At 48.3% G+C, this 22,904-nt stretch overlaps 1 pseudogene; it reads left to right on the top strand.

Moving 5' to 3' along the window:
• Nucleotides 1-8,139: 8,139 nt before the first annotated feature.
• LOC131897142 (apolipoprotein L3-like) lies at nucleotides 8,140-17,342 on the top strand (annotated as a pseudogene).
• The last annotated feature ends 5,562 nt before the right edge of the window (nucleotides 17,343-22,904 follow it).

Here is a 22,904-nt window from a genome sequence, read left to right as displayed (position 1 = left end):
CTCCTAAAGCAGAGGTAGGATGTCCCACTGCCACTAAATGCTGTACAGACAGCCTTGGAACTGCCTTATCTGGAGAGCTCAGCACAGCAGGGGAAGGAGGCTCCCTCCTGGGCTTCCAGTTCACCAGGAGCAGGACAGAGCAGAAACCATCTGAGATCCCTCAAGCACCTATTCAGGGGACACTCATCCAAGAAGGCAAGAAGGGCTGGGTCCAAGGCAGGTTCAGAGCTGACCAAGAGAGCCTTCCTCCACCCCAGTGCTCTAGCACTAAGTCACATCCCCAGCACCAGAAAATCATGGAAGACTGAGACCCGTAGCACAGATACTGTTACCATTGTGGGGTCACCAAGACTCTGTCTTATCCTGTCTGAACACTGTCCCAGATCTCTTTGGCACATGGTCTTTATATCACTAGGGACCTGAAGCCTGTGAAGCAGGAAGAGAAAGGGACAATCAGCCCTCTTGTCACACCTGTGTCTATAGCAAGAGCCCCAGAAGACCTTTAGCAGCCTTCCCTTAGTTTCTGGCCTGTGTCACATGGTCACTGTTAGTTTGAACATGCCCCAATATTAGAATCCCAGGTGTCCAGATATCCGGTGTCCTAGAGGAGAGGCAGGCATGGGGAGGGACAGAGGAGTGGCTTCCTCACTGGGATGCACATCAGGACCTCGGGAGCCACTGTGCTGCTGTGATGAGGTCAGTGAGCAAACACTAGCTGCTGAGCAAAGGAACCTTCGGGAGCCATGGCCACCTCTGACAGGCTTCACAGGGACCTCACAGATGTGCTGGGTTATTCATTCCTCTTCACATGACACTAGCAACATATACCTGTACAGTCCATGTCCATCAGCCATAGATCCCGGGACACTCCTGTCAGTCAGGGGAGCCAGTCAGGTGTTCTTCTCAGTGAGGGAGAAGACCTGCCTTGGGGTCATGGTATTAGTGAAGGAGATGGGAGATCCACTGCAGGACCTGGGCTTTGGTGACATTGGTTGGAGGAGCATCTGCAGTGTGTGCTTCAGAAAGTGAGGAAGGATCTGTCTACAGGTGTTTCTGTAAACACTGTCTCTATGGAGAGACAGCCAGAGGGGGGACATCTTGAAAATGTCAGTCTGTCTTGGGGGCCAAGAGAATCTCTCAATCTGTTCTGAGACTATGACTACAATGAAGCCTGTGACTAGATAATTAATCAAACTAGAGGTGTGTGTAGCTCAAGGACCAGGGCCTGGGAACCCAGGAAAACAGCCCTACCTTTGCCTGGGATTCTGGCATCACACGCAAGACAGAGCAAGCACTCAGGAATGGAAATCCTTTTTCTTCCTTCCTCCTTTCCTTCTTAAGCTTCCTATTAACATGTATAAATTAAGAATAGTGATGGGTTTTCTTGTTACATTTTCATCCACGTATATGATACAATTGGATCGTATTCACCTCAATTAACTTCCTGTGCCCCTCTCACTCCTGCTGACCCCTCCCCCTGTAGCAAGTCACCCTTCTACTTTCCTGTGTTTTTGATTTTTTTTTCTTTGTGGTCCTATTATAGTGCTAGGGTTCATCTGTGACTTTACACCTAACAGCATTGCTTTCCGAAGCTGAGTGTGCCTGTTTTGTGGTTCGCACATCTAGAATCCTGATGTTTCTAACCCTGGTGCCTCTATCGGAAGTGCTTCATATGACTGATACTTGATGACATTCACACTATAGCATTCCTTCTTTAACTTAATGTTTTTATTCCAAGGAGAGAGCAGACGCGTCATAGAGGAAGCCATTAGGGACTTCCTGTACACACTGAGCAGAGAGAATCTCCAGCTCTTGATGAGTGAAGATGATATCTGAAAGACATTCACAGAGGAGGCTGAACTGTCCAGGTCACCTCCATGGGCCTTCATCACTGCCCCTACACAGCCTGCTGCATGGTTTCCTCTGAGCAGGCACACCTTTCTCAGGCAGTCCTGAGTGTCACTTCGTGGTACTCAAAAACCCAGGAGGAGTGTTTGCTCATTATATTCCTGTTTTAGCTGACGTGACTGTGATATATCATATTGAAATTTCTAAGAAAGGCCTACCTCCAATGTACTAACCTGAAGTAGCTCCTCAAATATGCATCTGCTAGAGCTACTGATGACTTTGTGGAAGGCTGCTTCTGAGTACTCAATCTCACTCAGATTTTCCTGTCATAGCATCGAGATACAGCCCGAACTGACCTACTCTGGTGATGGGATGGCCAAACACCCTAATTGTCATGCTAGAAACCCCATCCAACTACTGAGGGATCTGGATGCAGAGATCCATGGCTAGGTCCCGGGTGGATCTCTGGGAGTCCAATTAGCGAGAATGAGGAGGGTTTATATGAACGAGAACTGTTGAGACCAAGGTTGGATAAAGCACAGGGACAAATAGCCAAACGAATGGAAACACATGAACTATGAGCCAATGGCTGAGGGGTCACCAACTGGATCAGGCCCTCTGAATGGGTGAGACAGTTGATTGGCTTGATCTGTTTGGGAGGCATTCAGGCAGTGGGACCGGGGTCCTGTGCTCATTGCATGAGTTGGCTGTTTGAAACCTGGCACCTATGCAGAATTGCTTGGCTTGGCCTGGGAGGAGGGGACTGGACCTACCTGGACCGAGTCTACCAGGTTGATCTCAGTCCGCGGGGGAGGCTTTGCCCTGGAGGAGGTGGGAATGGGGGGTGGGCTGGGGGGAAGGTGAGGGGGGCCGGAGGGGGGAGAACAAGGGAATCCGTGGCTGATATGTACAACTGAATTGTATTACAAAATAAAAATAAAAAATTAAATAAAAAAAGAAAGAAAGAATATAGCCAGGTTCTTAGACAGGAAGTGACAGAAATGCTGTTTCCAGGGTCCCCATAGATGCTTGCTCCCTTGAACCTTCATGAGCCAGGCCTCCACTGTGTAAGTTTTCCTCTGCATTCTCTCTTTCTAGCTCCAACCATAACAGCCCCAGGTCTCCTCTACAGTGTTCTAGGGCTTCTGTACCCACAGGCCTAATGCTGTCCACATTCCTCCCACAAGCCAGTTCCACACTTTCAGATCACATGATCAGGTCTGTCATAGCAACACTCTACTCCTTGGTAACAGCTCTCTGTGTTAGTTACTTTTTTTTATCATGGTGACAAAAATAACTGACTAAAGAAAAGCTGAAGAAAAGGTAATTCATCTGAGCTCACAGCTCAAGGGTTTAATCTTTCATGGCCGGGATGCCACTTGCCCGGAGCTTGAGCCAGCTGGTCACCTGGATTCTGCTGGACTCCTCCTTTATCCCTTTGTGTTTCCAGCTCACGGGATGGGGCCACCCATGGTGGATCTTCCTTCCTCACCTACACTTCTTTGGGGATGACCTTTCAGCCCCCAGAGGAGTGTCTCCTGGGTGATTTCACATCCCGTCAAGTTGACATGAAGATGGCACATGACAAAGGCTGGCATCAGCAGCTCTAGGGCAGTCCCAAGGGGCCTAGGTTTCAGTCAGGTAAGGAATCTTTTGAAGTAAAACTTATTGTCCAGATTTCTTCTTGGGTCTTGATCACACACTGCCCTCAAGGCTAAGCTCTTCACCACTAAAGACATCAAAGTTTACAGTGTTCAGATCTTCCGGAAGTAAAAAAATGATGTGAACATCCTTCCCATGTATCTTGTAGTTAAGGTTGAACATCCTTCTATGGGAAATGGATATTCTCAGAGTCTGCTTTTGTCTTAATTTTGACATATTTGTACACACACAATGAGCTCTCTTAAGGAAGGGAGACCATTCTGTACACAATACTTACACAGCACAGATGTAACTCTAGATGATACTTTCATTGCACCTGAGTGAGCTCTATAGCTGCACATCAGAATCTGTAAGAAGCAGCTACCTGTGCATTATACCCTGGAGCTTTATTCATGTGTTCATGCTGGCACCAACCAGGCACCTGCTTCAGCTCCAGCAGACCACCTGCTCATTTCCTCCACCATCACAGTACAGCACCATCACAGCAGCTGCTGTCTCCCACCACAACCAAGTTGCTGAGAGCAGCAGACTGCCCCCTGCATGAAGGGGGTCAGAACTACACCCAGGATGCCCAGGACTCCTGAGGTAGTGCTGGTGGGGTTGGCAACCATGTTGTAGGAGAAGGTACAGTCACTGAGCACCTGGTCAAGATGGTCAGCCTGCTGGGAATTTCTGGATGTGCTCTTCAAGTTTCTCTTTCAACCAAAGAAAAGCTTCCCAAACCCGCTTCCTTTTCTGCAGTTCTAGTGAAGATTTCTGTTGTCAGCCACTTTCTCATGTGCTGTATCCTTCTTCAGAGCATCAAGAACAGCAGCTTCCTCCTCCCTGTGACAGCAGAGGTCAAGTACATGAGAAAGAGTTTGTTTAGCTGTAACATGAGCCCCTTAGCACTCATCTTGTTTAAACCACACTAAATATTGTCAAAAGAATTTACCTAGGACCATGATTTTGCCATGAAAATTTGGTACAACAGGGATTCCCATAGTCGTTAGTCCACAGAGGACAGTGTGTAAGGTAGAGTCAAGACACCATGGTGACAGGGACTTGATAAGATGTCTTCACTCAGTGTCATCACTACTAAAGTATTTGTCCAGAAAGAACACTGTAGTTGAGCACAGAGATGTGGGATCAGAGCAAATACTCTGAACTCAGAGAATGTTAGTGAGTTATGAGGCATTCATCTTTCCAGAGAGTCTTCCCTCTCCCTCAGCTGCTGGAAAGTTATCTGCAGCACCTGAAGTATCCAGCCTGCAGGAATATCTGTGCTTGCCTGGGGAGCTCGGCCATGGGAACATATAAGTTTAGGATATAAGGTGTTAAAAACCTAAATAAGAACCACCCTTAAAACTGAAACTGTCTCAGCATCCCTCTGGCACCACAAGATTAGTTTAAAAAACGCCCTTATGGCAAAGGCTATAGGTCACATACAGTCTAAACCAACTGTGTGAAATTATCCCCATCTGTCTGTACATGCTGTCATAACCTCAGTGGGTTTCAGGTTATACTTGGGTCTTATTTGTAAGATATCCCATTATATGTCTGAAAAGAAGTGTATCAGGAACTTTGAACATTTCTGACCCCCAAGACTCTGGAGAGGAGAGGCATTCACCTTCTGGAGGGGAGGAATACACCAAGGTATCCATGTAAAGATGCCCATGATTGATCTGGGTTGGTGGACCTGTTAGTGATGTACTACCCCCTGCCATCAATGCAGGATGGTCATAAAAATCAAGCCCTCTGAGTATAAGAGAGGAATTCAATCTCTGCTCTGTAAGACAACAGTCCTAAGCAGACTCTTTTTACCTGATCAGGATGAATACTTTTCAACAATGGTAGGATTCCAGGTGTGCATCCATCATGTGATTTGTCACACAAAATAAATACAGGAGCATACGATGTCCTGAGGATAACCTGGCATGTCTATTTCGGGGTCCTAGAGACAGAGGTCACTAGGCAAACAGATGCCATAGGTGACGACAGTGTCCCATTGGAACACAGCAAGGCCACGTGGAAAGACACAAGGGGCCTGGAGATCACCTGTCATAACGGGTAGGCCAGAAGACCCTTCAATTTCAACAGGGCAATTAGGGAACTGTATTCTTCTGGGATGTGGACAAGGGGCACCCTCAGACAGTGGAGTTATACAAACTATCCTTAAACTACACTGACTATGGAAGCTGTCTCTAGCCATGAGTCTCTCCTGATATTCATGACTCCCTCTGTAGAACAGAAGAGAGCCTCAAATGTCACCTGAGAACTCCTCTGCAGAGATGGGGTGTGGAGGGCACCCATGCACAGCTCTGCAGCCCATGAAGCCCAAAGACAGAGCAGACAGGGAAGCAATGTCCCTTCTGCATCCTGAGTATTTCTCTTAGGTCCTTGACTGCCTTCCTCTCTGTGTCTTGAAAACTTCCCATCTAGCCTCTCCTCCCAGCCCTGCTACAACAGCACTCTATTCCTCCATCTCTGGACTACCTTTGCTCTTTCCTGAATCCGCTCCATCACCAGAAGTTACAGAGAGAGATGCTCATAAATGTGCCCGTGAATGAGGGAAGACCACAGTTTATCCCCTTTCCACAAATCAGTGAAAAGCAAGGTCCCTCGTTTGATGAGCAAGCACTCTGTTGCCATCCCAGTCAGAGGTGTGTGCCCTTGGCATGCAAATTGAAGGCCAGCTCCAGGCTCATCTGTGACCTTGAATCTTGGTTCTATTTCTATCTCACCCAGGCAGGGCTGCTCTTGGCAGTATCAGCTCCTTCCATGGGTCAACAAGGAGGGTGGTGCAATGCAGGCATCATGCCTGATGGGTGTTTTATCATGAGCATGAGAGGCCACGAACTAGAATGTTCCATCTCCATCTTGGGCAGCGAGTGTACCAGCCCCAGGACTTGTGTCTGGTTGTGTATCAGATGTGCAGGTGGTGACTGGATTCGAGGACTCTGGAGGAGGAAGGTTATGGACCCGTTTTATGGATGAGCTCAGCGAGGTTAGACACAGACATTGTGAGAGTCCCAGGCTCAGCATCAGTATAACTGGACTTGTGATCAGAACGGGGTCTGTTTGTCTGTTCCACCCTCCTAGTCTGCCCTGAGGACTAGAAAGGATGTGGAATCCCTCAGATGGGACCACCACACTGCCGGAGTGATCACATCACCATTGACTTGACACCACAGAGGTGAGCTTTGATGCTGTGGTTGTGGCACAGGTCACAGTTCACACTCAGTCTAAAATGATTGTGTGACAGCATCCCAACCCATGTGTACATGGTGTCAACACACCTTTGTGGCTTTGAAGGCTACACTTGGGTTTCTTTTGCAATTCATGACATTATGCCTCTGCAAAGAAGGGATGTGGTGGGAGCTTTGATCATTTCTGGCCCCAGAGTCCCCAGGAGAGGAAAGACATTGACCTTCTAGAAGCAAGGAAGACACTGAGGTTTCCTTGTGAAGATGGTCATGAGGCTGTGTCACTAGAATGGATCTGTTGTGAGTGTCCCTGTTAGTGGTGTTCTGTCCCCTGCCCTCAGTGCCAGGTGCCTGTTAGTCCCCAGCTCTCTGTGTAAGCAGACTGGGTTCACTCTGTCTCCTCGGGCAACAGTCCTGAACAGACAGTTTGAGGTTGCTGCAGAGTGAATATTTTCCTTCAGGGTGGGCTCTCTGGTGAGCAGCAGTCATGTGATCTGCCATACTAAATACAACAGGAAGCTTCAAGCTTGGAGCCCTCCCAGGACCTGCCTGTGGATCCCTTCCTTGACTGCATTTAACCTGTGACTTGAGTCAGTGGTAAACTGTAACTGTGTGGATGTCTAGTTCAGGTCCTGCAGACAGATGTCACCAGGCAAACAGATACCACACGTGGTGACAGTGTCACATTGGAACACAGCAAGGCCACATGCAAAGATGCAAGGGGCCTGGAGACCTCCTGTCATAGTGTAGCTAGGAAATCCCCTCAATTTACAAGAGGCGACTAGAGAAGTGTTTTCCCCTGGGATGGGCACATGGGACCCCTCAGATGTTGGATTTATGCAAATCTCCCTTCAATCACAGACTTTGGAAACTGTCTATAGCCACATGTGCTTCCTGATGTTGAGGGAGATCAGTGAAGAACAGAAGAGAGTCCCAAATATCAACGTGAAACCCCTCAGAGTAGACAGTGTGTGGAGAGCACCCGGGTTCAGCTCTGCAGCCCCCGAAGCCTGAGGTCAGAGCAGGCAGGAAAACAATGTCCCTTGTCCCTCTTAAGTGTCCTCTGCTAGGCCCTTGACTACCTTCCTCTTGGTGCCGACCTCCCTGGCCAGCATCTTTCCCCAGCCCTGCTACAGCAGCCCTCTATTCCTCCATTCCTGGACTACTTTTCCACCCTCCTGAACCTCTCCCATCTACAGAAAGTACAGACAGATACATATGAAATGTGTCCGTGAATGTGGAAGGCCCAAGTTTATTCTCTCTCCTCAAATCCAAGTAAAACAGGGTCCCTCCTTGTGAGACCAAGCCTTCTGTTGCCATACCCGTCCGATATGTTTCCTTTTTTCTTGAAAACTGAAGCCCAGCTGAAGCCTCATCAGTGACCTTCACTTGTATCTCACCTGGCCAGAGCTTCTGGTCAGGAGGGTGGTGCCTGGCCGGCACCATGCCAGGTGTGTTGTTTTATCATGAGGGGCCACAGACCAGACATTTTCCTTTCACTTTCAGTCCCTGGGTATATAGGGCCTAGATTGTGAGTCTGTTTGTGTCTGAGACATGTAGCTGGTGACTGCATCCACACAGCTAAGGACAGCTGGGACCCATCCACAGTGGGCTACAGGAAGATTCCTAGGTGAGCTGGGGATCTTCTCCCCTGACATGTTTATCCTCTCAAGGGCTCTGGAGGAGGAGGGTTATGGCCCCAGACTTTAGACAATAGTGCAGGTCCCAGGCGCAGAAGCAGCAGGGCTGGGCTTGCAGTCAGAATGGGGTCTGTCTGCACCTCCCCACTCAGCACAGGAGAGGGTGTGGAAAGGATCACCACACTCCCTGGGGCCTGACCCTGCTTTCAAGTCTGCCTGAGACGTGATGATGGGGCCCTAGAGGGAGGGAAGCCATTGTCCCTGGTCTCATTTTGTGTAGCTACAGAACAGAAGAAGGAAGTAGAAGAGTCTGGGGACACAGGGACATCAACCTGTGTGGCATGGATACCCACAGCTGGCCTTGAGGTGCTGTTTCTGTTCCAATGAGAATGAGGTTTTGATTAAGATGTACAGAATATCTAAGGGGTGCTGACACAACTGGACCTTGTTGACTGCGGTATGTCAGGCCCAGTGGATAAACTGAGGCAGAGCAGAGAGTGACTTGTCTAGAAGCCCTGATGGAGGCTGAACAGGTAGGTGAGAGGCCACACTCCCTTGTCCTCACCTGGCCTCTGCCTAGACCATGGGGCACAGAGGAGGAAGCCAGGATGTCCTGTGTGTGCCGGTGTGGCAGGGAACCAGGAAAGGGGACTGAGAGTGGGCTCAGTGCAGAGTCCCCAGGACCATCGCACCCAGCCTTACCTAACACTAGGGTCCGACTCTGCGGCAGGGTGTGCTCTAGTGAAGCAGAGGGGCCCAGGAGTGTTAAATCCCCAGGATTTCTCTTCAGTTCAGAGTCAGGGCTGCTGTCTCCCTCACCTCTCTGCCCTGACTGCTATGTGACATGGGCTTTGTCACCCTTCTCTATGTCTCTGTTTTATCCCCTGGTAGCAGGAGCCAGGATTGCTGCCCTGCTGAGCCCCAGCAGGCTGCTCTCCACCTATGGTGCTGGAAGGCTGTGAGTGGTAGAGAGGGCACAGGAGACACTGCTCCCTCAGTGACAAAAGTATGAGAGAAGGTGGAGGATCAGGATGGACATGTCACTGGTTGGAAGGCAGGGAAGGGGCTCCAGGGGGAGGTGCAGGCTGGCCCAGCCATGTAGGTGAGGTGAACAGGGGCACACACGGCACACACAATGAGGCCAGCCTGGGCTACCAAGTGAGTTCCAGGAAAGGCGCAAAGCTACACAGAGAAACCCTGTCTCGAAAAACCAAAAAAAAAAAAAAAAAAAAAAAAAAAAAAGAAAAAAAAAGAAAAAAAAGAAAAAGAAAGATCATCCAAAGACTGGAGTGTGATATCTATTCTTCACTAAGTCTTAGAGAATCTGGGGTTCAGAGTGTTCAAGCCCCCACTGCCTCCAGGTCTCACTGTATGTGCCCTCACTACAGTTACAGCTGGGAGCCAATAAAGGCCCTTTGCCTGCCTCTCATGTGTGGAACTGCAGCCTCAGCCTCTGCAGCGCTGAGGTTACCCCATGTGCAGTCGATCTACTGTTTATTTAAGGCTACTCTGCATTGGTAACTCTAGGGAGAATACCCACCCTGTGCACTGCCCATGTGAGTGTGGGTTCTCACACTTTATTGTACAACAGTGAGGAGCCTCCGGTTATGAAAAAGTTAAAGATCGACCTCTGTGTTCCAGTCATTTTGCTTCCAGAAATATCTTAGAGCAAATAATCTCAGTGCAGAAGTTTGTTACAATAGAATATCCTGTCACTGCTGTGCACATGAAGATTAGAAACAGGCCTAAGGTTGAACACTTAGGGAGGAGGGCAGAGGACTGGATGGGCCAGAGCAGGGACAGGGTCAGGGTCTGACAGGACTCCAGCCCTAGTGGGAGGCAGGATCCTGCAGAACAATGAGGGTGTGAACTTTGGGAGATCACTGCAGCACCCAAGAATTCAAGCTGTCACAGACCCTGATGTGGGTGAGAAGCTGCTCACAGTCACAGGGGACAGGGAGGAAATGCTGCTGTGTGTTTCTGAGAGTAGAGAGTCTTCCCTGAAAGTGGAATGGCAATCAGGTTAAGTCTTGGTCTAGCATTACTGTGAACTTTGGGGGGCTCTTGTCAGCAAACCTTTATGGTCTTCAGTCCGCATTACAGTGGGGCTCCCAGGAGTCCTTGTCTCATGGGGATGTTGGTTACCCAATGAGGTGTGTGTTAGGAGCCCCGTGTGTCACAGGCATACAGAAAATATTTGCTGTTATCTCAGTTCCCATGTGTTCTTACCTAGTGCTTGAACATCTCACCCCATTTCTCCTCTGTGTAGATTGTATATTGCTTTCCTGCATGGCTATGTCCCTAGCTGGTGACATTCTCTGTGGACACTAACAGAGCATGAGAGCTCTGACTTGCCCAGGATGAGGGGAGAGGGTAGACCCATGTGACTGACATCTGTAAACAGCAGTGCAGGGCCAGCTGGAGGAGAAGCACTCTGGCTGTCACTCCATTGGTCCTTTACTCCCCTTCTGGTGGAACCCTGGGCCTCTGTCCCCTCCCTCCTGTCTTCCCTGCAGATGTCCCCATTGATCTTACAGTGTTTGTTTTTCTCCTCTCTCCAGCCTGGACACCTGAAGAGTTGTGAGGAAAACCTGTCAAAATCCTATGGCTGGTGCCAAGGACACACTCATCTGCATGGCTCTGTCAGGTAGTTAATTTCCTCTTTTCTGACAGTCTCTGGATCACAAAGGTCCCAATACAAGAGGAAATGCTGCACCTTTACTTGTCCAAATCAGGCCCCTTTGGTTTTACTGGTCCACCTATGGGTGGTGATTGTGTGTGTAAGTGTGCTGTTCTTACTAAACGATACCCTGGAGGCTCACGCATTGAATACTTGGTCTCCAGTTGGTGCTGCCGTTTGGGGAGGTTATGGAACTCACAGGACATGAAACCTTAATAGACAGGATCCATCCCTTTTTGGGGCCTTTTAGAGTTTATAGTTCAACTGAGGGTAGTATGCATGTTTTAATCCCAGCACGTGGAAGGCTGAGGTATGTGGTTCCTTGTGAGTTTGAGGCCGAATGCTCTACACAGTGAGTGCAACACAGTGAGATCCTGCCTCAAAAACAAAATAAACCTAAATAACATAGAGTTCATAGCCTTGCCTCTTCCAGTACATTCTATGCTTCTTAGGTGCAGGAGAGATGTGAACTCTCACTTTCCAGTACCTGCTTCTAGCCCTTAACCAACACTGTGGACATCTATCCTGTGGAGCTAGAAGCCAAAATGAATCTTCTTTGATGTATTTCTGTCACGGTGTTTTATCTTAGCAACAAAAATGTAACTAATATAGAAGTTGGCACCATAGAGTGAGCACTTGCTGTGAATAAATTGACTCTTCTCTCTTTCTCTCTCTCTCTCTCTCTCTCTCTCTCTCTCTCTCTCTCTCTCTCTCTCTCCTTTCTCTCTCTCTCTCTCTCTCTCTCTATATATATATATATATATATATATATATATACATATGCATACACCTATATGTATGTGGAATATATATAGAAAATATTTGCTGCTTATATAGAGAAAAAGAGTGGGGAGAGAAAGAGATAGGAATATACATACATGCAAGGAAGGAAGGAGACTTGTAACTGTGGACTAGACATGCAGTTGAATACTGTAAGCAGAGCCCAATGGGTCAGTGTCACAGGATCCTGGAAGGCAATCCCTCTGAGAGCAATGCAGAAGGGGAGAGGCTGGCTCATGAGGTTTCAGAAGGATGCAAGGACTTTATTGGCAACCGAGCTAGAGCTCATTCCTGTGGTATTTGGGTGAAGAACCTAGGTGTTTTCTGTCCGTATTCTGAGAACTTACATAAAGCTAAATTGAAAATCAATAGACTCATTTCTTTTGTGGAAGAAAGGTCAATACAACATAATATTGAGTCTGTGGAATGGTCATTAATGGTGACTCTTCCTGCAGGTCTACAATGAAAAGAGCAAGTGGGACAGTAAGAAATGACAAATGTTTGACATTTTGCATTTGGAGAGAAAAGGACACTAGGAAGCTCAGTGTCACAGGATGACTGTGGGGGGGGCATGAAGAGGAGGCTCCTGTGCTGTAGTGGAACAGGGGAGGGTGCAGTGGTGACAGGACCCCAACCAGCTAAGCTCCAGCTCGTGGAGAGAGAAAGCCAAAACTTTCTTGCTCCTGGAGAGCTATCGCTTCTACATGCAAAGCTGCTGTTGGTATGGCTGACATTGACAAGGGTCCATCCCAAGCTGGCAGCCAAACCTGGCAGTCCTGTCTGTGGGCACTGGCTGTGGAGTCATGAAATATGCAAGAATCAAGTGGTCACAGATGTTCTCTCCATGGTGTCAGAGAGCTTGAGTCCTTCTTGTGTTCAATATACAGATTGGAATTCTGTCTTTTAAAACAAACTAACTCTACTATTGACACAATGAGCTAATGAAGAACCCACTAGTGGCCTGAAAGTCACATTTGAAGGCACTGTCACCACAGTGTTTGACATGTAAGAGGCTCATGGTGGATGGAACAAGGGACTTCAACAAAAGGCCTGTGATTTCCCTCAGTAATGGAAGCCCACATCCATGATGAACATATGGCAATTTGGTCCCAATAAGCATCTCTTCCTGGTGTGCAGATGAACAGGGTCACTACATCAGCACATGGTATCTTCTCTGTATATGCGGAGAACAATCAGACCAAGAAATAAATGGTGGGGAAAGTGGACACAGAGAAACAAGTGTACATGTATGACAGTTAATGAAATGATGGATGGATGACAGAGAGTGGACCTCTGGTATTCATTGTCATAAGGGCCCCAGTCCCATTGAGTAGCACCCCATACTTATGGAATCATTTGTCTTCAGTACTGTATTTCCTTAAAGGTTCTGTCTCCAAATACAGTTGCTGAACCTAAGTGATTTTACATATGAATCTGGGGGACATAATTGACCGTCCAACCTGGGTGACTTCATTAGGACCCACGGACAAATGCTCAGGAACATGGCATCTTGTCACCTCCTTGTACTTACCATTTAATCTCATGTATACTGTCTTCTAACTTCATTCTCTCTCTTGGTAAATAGTAGCAGGACGCATTGTTGAAGTCACTGATTTTCTCACGAACACTCTCTACGGAGATGATCTCAGGCGCCTGATAATTGAAGATAGAGCCTGGGAAGCATTTGTAGAGGCAGCAGAATTGTCAAGGTTACCTGCATGGTGTGCCCAGCACTGCCCACCAGACCATGAGGATGAAGGTTTTTCTGGGCAGGCATACTCACTCTAGGCAGTTCCGGGGAGGGGGGCGGGGGGGGGGTAAGGAAGTTATGGACATTCCTACTCAACCATCCAAGAGGAGTGTTTCCACCATGTTATTCCTTGGTGGAAATCACCTCAGGTTGATTGAAGATGTTGTTCAAGATGCTAAGACCATTTCTGTCATCTGCTAGTTATGTGACCTTGGCCTCTTAGCATTTTCTGAGTTTCAGCACCATGAAACTTTAGCGTGAGAAAATCAGATCATGTGTGTGGAGTTCTCAGTATGTGGCCAGTACACAGTGGGTACTGCTGAAAGGTATCGCTGAGACATACTTTTGAATTGAGAAAAGACCAGGGCCTTATATCAGATCCTGTATGACTGAGGAATCAAGAACTTATTTTGAGACAGGTCAGAAAAGTGTAAACATGATTAACATGTCCCCAGGTTCTGTCTCAGTCAGTTTCCTCCCATCTGAGGAGCTGGAACAACAGCAGGGTCCTTGTGTGGGCTGAGGAGGCAGAGAGCCCACAGTGCAGCTGCACAGAGCTGGGTTCACCCTGACTGTCCTTACTGAGATCTGGAGCCCCAGTATGTTCAGTAGGAATAGGAATTCAGTCTGAAAGGATGTGGTGATGACAGCCTGGGGTGAGCAACAGGTCAGGGATGGAAAACCAAGTGCCAGCACCCTTCCCAAAGCCCAGAGAACAGGGCCAGGGTCACAGCCAGGGTTCAGGAGAGACTGTGAGTGACCCTAGGGAGGAGGTGTAGGTAGAAGGCGAGGACAGCAGGGCTCGAAGGAGAGAGGAATTGATGGTACAAGAAGAGGCCTGGCAGAGGACATGCAAGAGGGACAAGGGACATTTATCTCCTCTGCTCTGACCTCATGCATCATGGTTGTGCAGGGATGTGCTAGGGTGTGCCCTCCACCAGCTGTGTGTGCTCAGGAGTTCTCAGGTGTTATTTGGGGCCCTCTTCTGTTCTACACAGAGCTCCCTGAATATTAGGAAGGATGTGTGGCTAGAGACAAGAGCCCAAAGTCAGTGTGGCTGGAGGACAGTTTGCAGAACTCAAGAGTCTGAGGGTGTCCCAGGTCATCATCTCAGAGGAAAATACTACCCTTATTGTCTTGTCCAACTTCAGGGGATGTCCAGCCTACTTATCACTATTAGTGATCTCCAGGCCCCTTGCATCTTTGCACGTGGCCTTGTTGTGTTCAAATGTGACACTGTCACCAGCCATGGGGTCTGTTAGTCTGGTGACCACTGTCTCCAGGACCCTGAACTAGAACTGCCAGGTGGTGGGTCAGGAGTGAGTGAGGGTTGGGGTCAGCATGCAACCAGGGTCAGTGGCAGCTGTCCTGACTCAGTCACCTCAGGAAGGCACTGACCTTGTGAGCTCCAGCCAGGGAGGGAAAGGAATTTGGGAATCTACAGAGAGCAGGAAGCAGGCAAAATGATCTGGAGGGTCGCTTGTGGCTCTGAGGGGGTTTTTGTTTGTTTGTTTGTTTGTTTGTTTGTTTGTTTTATTATTAATTTTCAGAGATAGCTACATGAAAAGTCTGAGGAAAGAGTTACAGTGAGCCTTCTTTTTATATTTGACAACTGCTGTTTATGAAGGACTACTCCAAACCAACCAGGATTGAAATTTTCAAGAACCACCCATAGAACTCACATATAAGATTGTTATCACATACTTGCATTTGACCATGGAGCACAGACGGTTAAAATGAGCCAATGAAAACATCTACCAGACAGAAATAAGAGAGGTACAAGCTTGAAGTTTCTTGTCCTGGGGACACATGGTTGTTCTGCATTGAGTGTGGGAAAAATCACATGACTATTGCACACCAGAAAATCACATGACTACTGCATATCAGGAAGGCCACCCTAGGAAAGAATATTCATCCTGAAGCAGGGTCAAGCAGTCAGGAGGACATTGCTCAAAACTGTTGCTCTAGAGAACAGAGATGGAGCCACTCTGCATGCATGGAGAGCTGGAAACTTTTACCATCCATCAGGAAGGGCAGAGACAGCACATCCCCTACAGGGACACCAACAACAGATTGATTTCAGTGACATCGTCCTCATGGGAATCTTCCTGAAGTCCGTGCTTGGCCTCTGGTTCCCCTGAAGGTCAGAAACAGCACCGAGGTTCCCACCACACCCCACATCTTTAAGGTTGAGCATTTTATTGGAAATTCTTGGGAACAGATGCATCTCAGATCCTTCATTTCACCACTTTGAAATATTTGCAGATATTTAGTGGAGTATCTTGCAGATGGGATCCAAGTCTACTCTAATGTGGACACTGTGTACAATAGATGGAGGTTTGTGCAAGGCCTTTAAAGCAAATGTGCTGTCGCTGCATATTTTCCCATGAGGACAGATGTGGAGCTTTCAACTGCTCAGGTTTGAGAGCATTTCAGATTGAAGAACCCACTCTTGGCATGCTCAGTCTGTGTATCCCATTGCAGAGCTCCCCTGGCAAGCACAGGCATTGCTGCAGGCTGGGTACTGCACGGGCTGCAGACGACTTTCTGGCAGCCCAGGGCAGAGAGGAGACTCTTGGAAAAGGGGAATCCCTCACGGCACACACAGTTCTCTGAGTTAAACAGTGTTTGCTCTAAGTCCATATCCCTGTGTTCATCTGCAGGGCTCTCAGAGGTAGTGATGACATTGACCTTGAGTTAAGTCATGTTATGAAGTGCCTCTAATTTTATCAAATGACTTGACTTGACTTTACACACTGACCCCTATGGACTAAGGACCTTGAGCATCTATGAAGTACCAAAACTCATGGTAGAATGCAAAATTATGGATCTCTGCAAAATTGCTCTCTGTTGGGTTTGTCATATGGAAATGAAGTTTGAACAAGGTTTTAGCTTAAATAACGGTTTCCTTCATGAACTTGACCTCTTCCGTCACAGCGAGGAGGAGGCTGCACTGCGTGATGCACTGGAGGAGCGTTTAGCCCAGGAGCCCACAGATGAAAAGGACAGGCTTGAAAGGGAGCAGCAGAAAAGGAGGTTTTTGGAAGAATGTCCTGAGTTGAAAAGGAAACTTAAAAAACACATCAGGAAGCTCCGAGACCTGGCTGACCATCTTGACCAGGTGCACAGGGGCTGCACCATCTCCAATGTGGTGTCCGGCTCTGTCAGCACTGCCTCTGGAGTCCTGGGCATCCTTGGATTAGCTCTGGCCCCCTTCACAGGAGGGACCAGTCTGGTGCTCTCAGCAACTTAACTGGGGCTAGGAGCAGCAGCAGGTGTGACTGGTCTCACCACCACCATCGTGGAAGAATCAATCGGAGTGTCTGATCAAGCTGAAGCCTAGTGCCTGGTAGGAGCCAGCATGGACATAGTGAACGATATTATGAATATCCTACAGAAGATCAGAGTCAAACTTTTTAGTACAGCTGTGTGATTATTTGAATCCTGGACAACCCTCAGGGATCAGATCCTAGCCATCAGGGCAGCCAGAACCATCTCTTGCTCTAGAGCAGAGACCAGGAAACCCACATCCTCTAGAAGAATTACTGCCCAAGGTTCTAGGCATGTGAGGAATGCCATGCCACACTCTGCTCCCCCGTAACCAGAGGCACCAGGATTAGATAAGGAGGTTTTACCGGTATCTTATTGGTTTTGATGTGTATCACCTTGTGACTGACTCAATGGATTTGTACGACTGGGTAGGGGGAGTGCTGTGGGACCTAGTTCACAAGCTGGAGGAGAAGTTGCAGGAATTTGAGCAGATACACAAGGCTCTGCAGTCAGACCTGCCTCAGTGACCCCTCCTGCAAGAGCTAAGAGTCCAGGGGAGATGACATGTACAGGGGTGGGGACAAGGGAGGCAGAGTTCAGGGGAGATCACATGTACAGGGGTGGGGACAAGGGAGGCATACTGTCACAAGGGAAATAGCATGAGATCAAGTCTATGGAACTGAGTGTAGAGGAACTTATATTTCTCTAGCTGAGCAGAGCATGGTCAATGCAGACAGCCAGTGATTCACGGAGAAGACAGAAACTGGAGTCTAAATAAGGAGACAGTACCCTAGAAAATGGAGGTTAAGACTGCAACAGGGTGGGTCTGGAGATGGAAAGTTGTACAGGAGCAAGCAATGAGAAGGCAGGAAACCTGGGGTGCTGAAAATGGGAGAAAGCCAGAGTGAGAATTCTGGGTATAGAGAAGACACAGAAGGCAACCACATGCCCTCCCTGAGGGAAGGGTCCCCATAACCTCTAGGCTATTCATCCCAGCATCAGCAGGATCAACTCACCCTTGTGTCCTCCAGGTAGTGTCCTCTGGACAGTAACAGTGGTGGTGATGGTGGTGATGAAGATAATGTTGGGGATGGTGATGGTGACGGCAGAAAATATGGAGTTCTTGGGAAGTAGCCAGCCCTCCTAGGGGACAGGGTCACCTGAGAGACCAATGACATAAGAGTGAATGTCTGTGTGCTGTGATGGGTCAGTGGTGGGTTCTAGGGGTAGAGAGTCAAGGCGATTTACATAAGAGGTCAAATAACTTGTGGTTTGGAGTCAACTCGTTTGTGACAGGAAACTCACTCAGCCTGCGGCCCTCAGCTCCCTCTCACATTAGCGGGGAGGTGTGCTGGCCAAGATAGTGTCTCGATCAGCTGGCTTTGGTCCTCCTGTCTTCTATAGACTTGTGTTCTAAATATTAACTAACTGTGCTGGACAAATAGAGTAAAAAACATCAATTACAACAGAAGAGGGTGGGATGGAACCAAAGACAAGGGCAGTCAGGATAACACAGACTGTACTTTTTTCATGGGAAACTATGGGCAAACACCAGGCTGAGAGAGGCAGGAAGCCTGGTGGGCTGCCACAGCTCTCAGAGGGAGGAGTGGCGAGCAGGATAAAGCTGGCATTAATCAGAGTCAGGATGTGGCTGTTCTGGTCTCAGCTAACAGGGATGTCAGGCTTGGTCCCCCCACTGACAGCACTGGGGACCCCTGCACAGCCCCACATTCCACTGCAATGGCAGGAGGGCCATGAGGGAGAGCAGGTGGGGGTTTCTCATGGTTGCTCTTGATGGCTGCACTCAAAAAGGCTGAAGTCAGCCCAAGCCTGCTCCCTGCACTCACTTATTGAGTCTGTTGAATGTTGGCTCACTGGCTCCTCTAGACATGGGTCTTCTCCCTTCCCTTCACCACAGGACAGAGGTGTCATGGTGTTTGGGGTATTGTGACTCATCTCAGACACTCAAGGATGAGAATCACGTTTTCAAAACCCTTGAGAGTTCAAGGATTTCTCTTCTTCTGGGGAAGCAGACTGGCTGAGAATGTGTGCTCTCAGTGTGACATGAAATTGCCTTCTCTGTGCTTGCAGTCCTGGGAGGTTTGTCTGTCATGGTCCCTCAGATGATTACATGAGCCATGATGTCGCTTGCTCATTTGGAAGATTGCTGTCTCCTTTAAAGTCACTAGAGAAAGGGAGACACTTGAAAGTTAGATGGTCTCTGGCACAGGGCACTCAATGCCTTGTCCAGCTCGTCTAATCCAAGCCCTTTCTCTAGAGTGCTGGTTAGGGTAGGGTGACATGGTGACCTGGCACCTTTGTACGGACCTCTCTTCCCTCCACTTGGTAAGGTTAATATTTACACAGTGTAGATTTAGGAATCAATTGGATTGGGATCACATTCCCATTGGCTGAAGTTTCCTCTGGACCAAAGGTGTTTGCAGTCACCAATTCTGAGGTGGCAAACATTTGCATGACTTTCTTATGTTGTCAATGCTCAGGCTGAGCAGGTTCCTAGGAGATCTTCAGGATCTCCAGGTCTGATGGGATCTGCTTGTGTCTCTGGAGTTAGAGATAGAGGGATGGGGGAAGGGGTGTCCCAACCACAGCTGTAAGAGTCTGTATCCCCATCCTGACTGATCAAGGTTTATGAATGTTCCAGCCCATTACTCAGACGGATCAAGGGGTCCCCACCATGGTTGACCTGTGACTCAGTAGTCACTTACATGGTCCTGCATCTCACTGTGATTTTCTCTTTCAAGCTAAAGTCATGCTGATGAAAGAGGAAGATTCAAGAGTAAGAAAAGACTGTTTTAAATGGCAACAAATAACTCTCTACAAGGAAGCATGGTCAATAGTGCATCATGTCTAAGTGTCCATGTTGGCTTAACTCTTGGCTCGGTGTAAGTTGTGGAATGAAAGCTGATGGCCCATTCCTCACCCCAGTCTCCCCATCTGCAAAATCACACCACAGCCCCATATCACATGTGGTGATTACACACTGTTTTGTAAAATGGAGAAAGATATTTATTTTAGTGAATGATTAATAAACTCCAATAAAATGGTAAAATAAATGTGTTGCTAACTGTAGTGCATGGGTCCTAAGTAGTCACGTGCTTAGTAGTCTCCATCCTTCTCGAGGCCATGGCCATCAAGGCCCAGAGACACTTCTCTAGGATAAAACAGGTATCAAGTGTAGGGTTATGTTGGCCCCTGATGACTGACTCCTCTTAGTCCCCTAACCTGGGGCACAGCAGAGATGTTCCACAGCCTTCTAGCTGCAGGTCTCTGTTGGAGCAGAGGACTTTGGCCCGTCCATCAAAGATGTCACAAGAGTGAGACATGAAGTAGTGGACTCTGCCATAGAGAATGCTGGGAAATTCTGAGAGGAAGCAATGCAGGATGGGCCTAAGTAAAGTCAGATTCCAAGTGCCATGTTCACCAACTCAGCAGACCACTGAAAGTGTCAACCACTCCAGAGCCCAGGACTGCACTTAGGAATAATGTGGGGTGTTCCTGCATGCATCACAGCCTGTGGCAAGACATCCACAAGAGGCCAAAAAGAAAACTTGGTTCGGAATGACTTAGTTAGTCAGGCTGGATCAAACTTCTGGAATCCAGTCTCAGGCTCTTTGATGTGAGCATATTTAAAAACAGTACAATATGAGAAAAAAAGAGTTTCCTGGTGCAATACAATCCCTGGTGCACAAGGAGGCATATTAAATTGGAGCTTATTTCAAATAACATATCATTTCTTCCAAAAAGATGGGCTCCAGAGACAGGCTGCCTGTATTAGCCCTAAGGGCCTAGAGAAGATCCTGGCATGGTCTTGGTCATACAGATAGAGTAGAAGTCATTTGGGTCATTAGCTGCCTCTGGTCCTGGTTGTTGGGGACTGGGGGACTCCCTGAATATACATATAATGTAAAGATCATCTAGACCATTAAATACCTCTATATGGCCTGGCCTTCAGATAACCCAGTTATTAATAATCTCCAATTCCCAAACTTCTGGGTGGAAAAACAACTTATCCATCTTTTTCTTTGAAAAGAACATACTGCTTGCTTGACATTTCTGGTTTCACTAGGGATGGGTGCTCCCAACAGGATAAGGAGAAGCAGGTCTGCTTGGGGAGAGATGGGGCTGGTCAGAAGCCAGGAGCTGTGGAGAGTGATCTCTGGAAGGTCCCTGAGCCTGAAGTGGCAGATTTTCTTAAAGACTATGGAGTGTCTTTTCTTAAAGAATATGGGGTGTGCGGAGAAGTATCTAGAAAGTCAACCTGAGGTTGGTCCTGTGAGTAGGAAGACAAGGATGTGGGGTGAGGGTGGGGCTCAGGATCTGAGTCTGGGGTCTCACGTGGATCTGAGCTGCTCAGAGGAGGAGGCTTTCCCTCTCCCTTTGAGTTTCTGACCTTTGTCAGGATGTCACAGACGCAGCCAGTGGTGGCACCCACACTCCTGAGGCCTGAGCCCTGCTCAGATTCAGCCAGAAGACTCCTCGCTAAGTTGGGAAACGTGTACAGGTCCCCCACTTGCTCATCTTCAGCACAGCTCTAGATCGGGGTGTGGACCCATTTTATGTCCACACTCAGTGACAGTAGAACTGGACTCAAGGCAGGGTTGGGTCTGGCTGTTTTTGTTAAGCTCAAGAGAGGGTGTGGAAGCCCTCAGTGGGATCAAGGAGCTGCCAGGGCTCAGCCTGCATGACAGAATACTTGGGACATGACAGAAGAAATGGGGAAACAGAGATGGAGGAGGGCAATGTCCTAAGCCTGGCCATCCCTGGTCTCTTGCCAGTAATTCTAGCCCTGGGCTGCTGCTACTGAAGCAGGATGGGGACAAAAGCCGCCTTCTGAGATACAAGGAGCCCTTTTGAAGGGGAGCAGGAATCTCACACAACCTGTCTCTGTGAAACTACTCTATGTCAGGCTTTGTGGGGAAACTGAGGCTGCAGGAGACAGTGGCTTGTCTGGGATTCTGGAGGGGAGGCTGAGCAGTGGGTGGCAGGATTGTATCCTCTGGGCCTTACCTGTTCTCTGCTCAGCCTGTGGGGATGGGGACAGTGGCAGGCTCTGTCTTGTGCATCTGGGTGAAGAATACGATGGAGAAGACATATACCCACCTTCTGGGATGTGACCTAACTGGCTCCAGAAAGACACGCGTCTCAGCCTCTCCCACAGGTCTCCATGGTTACATGGCTATTCTTTGCCCTTGTTCTTTCTCAGGGCAGCAGAGAAACTTCCGGTGCTTGTAGACTCTGGTTTGTCTGTCTACTTCCTTATGGTTGACACTCAGTTCTTTCCCAAGCTTTTAGACAAAGCAAGTTGTTCTGACCCCACAGTGTCTCCATGGACACTTTCTGCTGTCTCCCAGCTGTAGATGTGAGGTGCCTGTGGGAACCTCACTGGGCCCTAGAGAAATAGGCTGCATATCTGTTCCTGGTTACCAGCTCTGGGCTGCTACAGGGATCTTGCCATATCCACTGGTCCTGGGTGAGGAATGGGTGCACGGTAGGTGGCGATTGTAATGTGAAGTGCCCTGGGAAATAGGACATCCAGGGCAGGGAGAGACTGGGTAAGCCTGCAGAGAAGAGCTGTGTATCTTGTCCATTTGTGCCTAGGGACTGTGCCCAGGGCCTTAAATACACTGAGGTGCTTCCCACCACAGAAACGCAGCTCCAGCCCCAGACCTCGGTGCTGTTTGTTCTTAGTTAGATCTTTGGTCTCCATGTGACACCTCAGCTGGCCTCAAAGTGCCAGCAACCACCCTGCCTCAGCCTCTCCAGTGCTGAGGTACCACGTGCAGTCAGATCTGCTGTTTATTTGAAGCTGTTGTGTAATAGTGAGTCTGGAGAGAATGCCCACCCCTATATAATGCCCCTGTGAGTGTGGGTTCCCACACTTTATTTATCTAGAATTCTACCAGATCTTCAAAGAAGAGATAATACCAATACTCTTTAAATTGTTCCACACAATAGAAACAGAAGGAACGTTACCAAACTCCTTCTACGAGGCTACAATTACCCTGATTCCCAAGCCAAACAAAGATACAACAAAGAAAGAGAACTACAGACCAATCTCCCTCATGAAC

The sequence above is a fragment of the Peromyscus eremicus genome, chromosome 20 (assembly GCF_949786415.1).
Source record: "Peromyscus eremicus chromosome 20, PerEre_H2_v1, whole genome shotgun sequence".
NCBI classification, from domain to species: Eukaryota; Metazoa; Chordata; class Mammalia; order Rodentia; family Cricetidae; genus Peromyscus; species Peromyscus eremicus.
The sequence above is the reverse complement of the archived record's forward strand: the minus strand, read 5'-3'. Positions and strand labels throughout refer to the sequence as shown.